Source organism: Grampus griseus (genome assembly GCF_964374135.1).
Source record: "Grampus griseus genome assembly, chromosome: 18".
NCBI lineage: Eukaryota > Metazoa > Chordata > Mammalia > Artiodactyla > Delphinidae > Grampus > Grampus griseus.
This window is the reverse complement of record NC_139012.1, coordinates 55,248,829-55,255,979: the sequence shown is the minus strand read 5'-3', so window position 1 is coordinate 55,255,979 and position 7,151 is coordinate 55,248,829.

The following is a 7,151-nucleotide window of genomic DNA, read 5'->3' as shown; positions in this document are numbered from 1 at the left end:
ATTTTGAGATTCATCCATGTTGTTGTGGGTATCAATAGCTCACTCATTTTTACTGGTAAATAATATTCCATTGTATGGATATACCACAATTAGTTCATCTATTCACCAGTTGATGGACATTTGGGTCGGTTCTAGTTTTGACTATTACAAATAAAGCTGGTACACAAGTACGGGCAGATGGTTTTGTTTCTCTTGGATAAATACCTAAGAGTAGAAAGACTGGATCATATGGTAGGTGTGCTTTTAACTTTTAACTCCTGAAGAAAGAAAACACTTTAATGTGATTTTAAACCAAAACAACCCACTGTGAGTCTCAGGCAGAATCAAGACAGGAGTTTCCCTAGTGCCAGGTTCTAAGACTTTCTGCTGCCACCATCTGGGGAGCAAAAAGAGGAGAGAGCTGTCCCCAGAAGTCCACTCCCCGCACCAGGATCTTGTCCTGTTTTCTCTGCTCTCTCCTGCAATGTTGCCTCCACCCCATCATACCCACAGCCCCCAGCCATTCAAAAGCCATTTGCTTAACTTGATTACGGGTGAAGAATTGGAGTGGTTCAAGCCACAAATATAACTCAGTGGGAAAGAAGAACATGGGCTTAAAGCTACTCTCCAGCCCTTTGTAGCATCTTAATGTCACAGAGGAAAAAAGAACTTCTAATTCTGGAAATGAGCTAGCACTTTTTTGCACCCCAAACCACCTTGGCAAGTTGCAGAGGTGCTTTTTATTCCAGCGCCAGGCACAAGGTAAGTACTTAATTTTCATTTGAATGAATGAATGTCTACCACACACATTCCTCTAATTAGTCACAAAAGATACAGTTGGAGAGAAAAACAAGTATCGTATTTGTTCCACATAACGCATGTATGTGGAACCTAGAAAAATGGTACAGATGAACCGGTTTGCAGGGCAGAAGTTCAGACACAGATGTAGAGAACAAAGGCATGGACACCAAGGGGAGAAAGCCGGGGAGGGTGGGGATGGTGGTGTGCTGAATTGGGCGATTGGGATTGACATGTATACACTGATGTGTATAAAATGGATGACTAATAACAACCTGCAGTATAAAAAAACAAACAAACTAAACTTTCTTTGGGTTATTTGTATGGAAATATGTTAATATAAATGTTTCAGACATTACATGAAATTTCTAAAAATCTTATATGTTCTGGTATAATGTTATAAGTCATAATTCTAGTTATTACTTTAAAATGTATATCTCAGAAATAACTAAATTTCCTTGTCAATTGCATTATTATGAACTTTCATCAAATCTTTAACTGTGTCATTTTTAAGTCTTTTGTCATTTACAGACAGTTCTGGGTGTACTCTGATGCTTTTGCCAAAATGTTCCTATAAAAGGGTTTCATCTTCAAGGAATTCATGGAAAAGACTCTGACAAGTACAGGTTTCTGGTAACTGACTATACGGCTGAACTGAATGAATAAGCATTTTCAGAACTCTAATGGAAAACTGGTGAATTCATAAAAGTGTTAACAAAAGATAAAGATAAAAAAAATTAATTACGTGGGACTGAGTGAACTGATGAGGATGATTATAATTTTTGTGACTTTCTGTTTGAATAATAATAATAAAAAAAAAGATACAGTTGGTTTCAGGCAAGAGCATGTAGTGAACTAGCGGTCAGAAGGCCTGGACTCTGGTGCTTGCCTTGCCATTAATCTACCTGTGTAGTAGGGGGAGGACATGGAACTTTTCTGAGCTTCGATTTCCTTAAATGTAAGATAAGAAAACAACCTGACTTCTTTAGCTTTGGGGACATTTAAATAAGATGACACATGCAAAAATCCTTTATAAAATGTCTACATTTACAAATTTATCTACAGATGTATTAGCAAATAAAAAGAGTTATACAATATGACTTTTTTTTACATTGTCTTCCAAGATCTCAAAGCTGCCTCATACATTTAGCTCTACTTTGTTAGGAAGTTAAGGAAGAACAGATTTTTGCCAAGCCTGGTACCAAGCAGTTGAGCCACAAAGAGTTGAATTGACTTTCCGAAGATCACCCAGGGAGTCATTTTTCCAGCAAACTCGAATCTGGCACTCCTTTCTGAGGACAAGTTCATCTCTTAATCTCCGGCTTTCCATCAGAACTTCTCTGTACTGCTGTAAACCTCTGACACTGCTAAATGTGGAGCTGGCTTAGTCAGTCTACCTGAAAGCAAATGCTAATTTCTCCATTGCACTATAGAGAATAATTAACTTGATTATTTTATAAGTGGTGTTAGTTAATCTTCTCAGATGAAGACCACCTAGCTCAGGACTCCCCTGGTGGTGCAGTGGTTAAGAATCCACCTGCCAATGCAGGGGACACGGGTTTGATCCCTGGTCCAGGAAGCTCCCACACGCTGTGGAGCAACTAAGCCTGTGCGCTACAACTACTGAGCTGCGTTCTGGGGCCCGCGAGCCACAACTACTGAAGCCATGTGCCACAACTACTGAAGCCCGCGCGCCTAGAGCCCATGCTCCGCAACGAGAAGCCACCGCAATGAGAAGCCCACACACCGCAACAAAGCGTAGCCCCCGCTCGCCGCAACTAGAGAAAGCCCGCCGCAGCAGTGAAGACCCAATGCAGCCAAAAATAAATTTAAAAAAAACCCACCTAGCTCAAATACATAGTCCAATATTTTAAAATTACAGTAAAACTAACAGTCTATTAATGCAAGAGATTATTTCCACCATTGTTAGGGGGAAATAAAAAAGACATACAGAGATCTAAAATTCAGAATGGGCCAAATCTTCATTTGACCTTTATTTGCCTCCAGCTTTACATTGCCCATCTCCACTACCCAGGGTTTAATTTGGATGAACATCTGATTTGGGTTGGGGTTAGGGGACATGACTGTAGATGTGAAGTGGTAAATCATGGCCATCTGAGGTCCTGACGGTGGATTCTCCATCTTCTACGTTCCACGACACTGTTTTGTGCATTCCAGTTGGATCACTTGACTTTTTCCTATGTTCTAACACAGATGCCCACATGAGTAGAAATGAATAAATGAAGAAACACAAACTTAGCAGACACACCACCAGCATTGTACGTATGGAAAGAAGTAGAGAGAAGAATGCAAAATTCCCTTCTGAATAACACCTTTTACCAGACTCTCCTGGTAGAGAAAACTTTGAGATGACAATACTAATTGCAATGAAATATAAATAAGACAACGATAGGTTTTCAATAATAAAAAATAGACCAGCTACAGGGGTTCCCAGGGCGGTGAACGTAACATACCTCGTGACCCCACCCTGTGGAGAGGAACTTACTATAAAGCTATCCTCTTCTCTCCCTGGATGGTACTTTCATCCTCTTGAAATATTCTTCAAAAGGATGACCTTTTGAGAAGGAAATAAAGTCTAATTTTTTAAAAATTAAGAGTTTGGGTAACTTTGCATGAAAAAGAAACAAAGAAAGTAGGTTCTATGTTGTCAATTTTAGTGTCGTTGAAAATTTTAGTGTTCAATAAAACCTCATACTGTAAGGAAAGTAGAATCCAGTAACTTAATATGTTCAATGGGAAAAAAACATCAATGTGTGTACAGAACTTTTAAGCTCTCTCATTGAATGTGTCCCAACATCAGCAGCTGTTCTTTGGTTCATCCCCAAAACGTGAACATCACTAACAGTAGGAATTTGTTCTGTAATTTCACTAAATGGAAAAAGGACTCCTTGCAGAGAAGCTTATTGAATATCTTAGGGAAGGGGAAAAAAAAATCAGTCTGAATCTGGATGATCTTGTTTCCAGAGAGCAAAGATGCTTTTCAAAAACAGCTGCAGTCGAGTAACTCAGAGTGAGCTCCCACTTGGCACGTAATGACAATTTAAGTGTCATCATCTTCATATACAGTGTAAATCAGTGGTTCTCAAACTTGAGAGAGCATCAGAACCATCTGGAGGTGTTCAAACCCACATGGCTGGGCCCACCCCCAGAAGTCTGTAACAGGGCCCAAGAATCTGCATTTCTAACAGATTTCCACGTGAAACTGCTGCTGGTGGTCCAGAGACCACACTTTGAGAACCATTGGTATAAATTATCTTAGTTGAACTGGGTGATTCTGTGAGCATCTATGAGTTCATTATGATCCTCAAAAGAAAAAGTCAGTATTGGGCTTCCCTGGTGGCGCAGTGGTTAAGAATCCGCCTGCCAATGCGGGGGACGCGGGTTCGTGCCCCGGTCCGGGAAGATCCCACATGCCGCGGAGCAGCTGGGCCCGTGAGCCATGGCCGCTGAGCCTGCACGTCCGGAGCCTGTGCTCCGCAACGGGAGAGGCCACAGCAGTGAGAGGCCTGCGTAACGCAAAAAAAAAAAAAAAGAAAAAGTCAATATAAAATGTACAGATAGGCAGTTGTAAAAAAAATTAAATTTCTTAATATACATGGATATTTGTATCTTCCTTTTAAGTACATGTTGGTTTATAAAATTGGTTTATATAGTTCTTTTAAAATCTGTGAAGCAATGAATAGACATCCACAGGTACCAAAAGCAGGAAAAACTAAATAACATGATAGAAAGGAATCCAGTCCTCAGTCAGCACCACTAGAACACAATAACTAATCAAAATTCTTGTGTTCAAAGATGACAAACTAGCTAAATGGCCCAAAGAAGAGAATTAACTTGGTCCCTCATCATCTAGGGGGAAAAACCCTCTACATGCTCATTGTAATGAGATGTTCACACACTCATAGCTCAGTGATATATTTTCAATTAATATATCAAAGGAGGTTAATATATAATAATGGCAAGACAATGAGTTTGGCAATGTCAGCCATGTGGAACCCAAACCTACAACCTTTCCGAGGAAGATGTAAGTTTCATAAACTAAAATCTATGAGAAAGTAATAGACTTAAAATTCCCACTGATAAAACCAGGTGCAATTGAAGTATAAAAGGTATTTAAGTAAAGACTCAGGTTTATATTACCGTGGACTATAAAACCAAATTGAGGTATCCACCAAGAACCAATCAGTGGACAGTACACAAGACCTAATACTGTCTTGCTTTGTTTTTATCTTTAGAATCTGGTAAGGTTACTACAACCACAGAAAAATGCAGAAATAGAATCAGGTCAAATTACTGTTAACTCCAAGAGGATGTCCCTGAGGAGATATAAGAATAAAAGTAAGAATAAGAACAAAATAAGGATAAAATCCTGTAAACTGCACAAAGGCTGACGTGTGAAGGCTAGTAGCAGTTTTATTCATAATAGCCAAAATTTGGAAACTACCCCATTAGTTTCCATTAGTAAGTGAATCAAATCCCCATTAGTAAGTGAATCAATAAGCAAATTGCAGCACATCCATACTATGAAATACTACTCAGCAAAAAAAAGGGAACGAAATATTGATACATATTACAACACGAAAGAATCTCAAAAATATCATAAGCCAAAGAAGCACAGTATGATCTTTTAATTTTTTTTTTAATGGCACGATCTTTGTGTTAGTGTATGTGGAGTAATTCTTTAGGTGTTTAAAACACTTATAAGGAGTTAGTTTATTGGACTGGTGACTGCATCAAATGTTTAGAAAATTTTGATAAGACAGTTTTCAGTCAATGTTGAAATGCATGGGGGAATTTAATTTGTCAAAATTCAATGTTTTAGTTTATTGGTTGTGGAAGTCATGTAAATACTCAAAAGGATATACATTTCAATGATTAAAGGAATGTTAATTGTCCAAAATATGCATAAGAAGAATACATTGTTACATTAAATAAGGCATAATAGAAGGAAGTGGTCTTCGCTTGCACAAAAGCCTCTTACACATTCAATAATGCACCAGCATGCATCGTACAAACACCTCCAGTCTTGGTCAGCACGAGCACATGCATTTGGCAGAGTTCTCATCAGTGTGCGTAGATGATCCTGGGTTCTGTTTTTTCCACTTAATGACATTTCATATGTACGATATTAGCTATAGAAATAGCCCACAGGACTTCCCTGGTGGTGCAGTGGTTAAAAATCCGCCTGCCAATGCAGGGGACACGGGTTCGAGCCCTGGTCCAGGAAGATCCCACATGCCGTGGAGCAACTAAGCCAGTGCACCACAACTACCGAGCTTGCACTGTAGGGACTACCGAGCCCTCGTGCTGCAACTACTGAAGCCCGCGCGCCTAGATGCCGTGCTCCGCAACAAGAGAAGCCACTGCAATGAGAAGCCCGCGCACCGCAACGAAGAGCAGCCCCCGTTCACCGCAACTAGAGAAAGTCCGCTCACAGCAACGAAGGTCCAACGCAGCCAAAAAAAAAAAGAAAAAGAAAAGAAATAGTCCACAACGTTGTTGTTTTTGAGATTCTGATAAGGCATCTGTGATATACCATAGTTTGCTGATCTTTTCCTCCATTGTTGGGGCTTAAGTTTTAAAAATTATAGTTACCAATCGTTTCTTTCTCGCCATGGTACGCTAGCAATACCCAGACCTGGCTCAGAATCCCAGCTCCACCTTATCAGCCATGTGACCTTGAGCAGACCACCTGACCTTTCTGATCCTTACTTATCCCAGGGTTTCCAAAAAGGATACAATAAGGCACACCTGCAGTTCCTGGCACATAGTATGTGCTCAGAAATGTTGAGCCCTGCAGGGGGCGACGGTTCTATCCCTGGTAGGGAAACTGAGATCAAAAAAGAGAAGAAAGAAAGAAAGAAAAGGAAAAGAAATGTTGAGCCCTAGATCTAACACATATTTTCCTGATGTACATACACTTCAGAGTATCCAAGCCTTTCAATTTTAGTGTAACAATTATACCACTTTGGACCTGATATTCTTCATATTCTAGACATAATCTTCACTGTTTTTCTGGGGGTTTTTTGCGGTACGCGGACCTCCCCTGTCACGGAGCACAGGCTCCGGACGCGCAGGCTCAGTGGCCATGGCTCACGGGCCCAGCTGCTCCGCGACACGCGGGATCCTCCCGGACCGGGGCATGAGCCCGTGTCCCCCGCATCGGCAGGCGGACTCTCAACCACTGTGCCACCAGGGGAGCCCGCTTTTCTTTTTTGAGAGTTGATTTACACTTCCAGTTTTCATTCCTTCAATCCATTATATTCCTAAGTTTTGTTTGTTGTGTTTGTGTTTTTGCTCCTAGTTTTTCCATCTGCTACTCTGTCTGTAATCCATGGCCTTCAAATCATTTG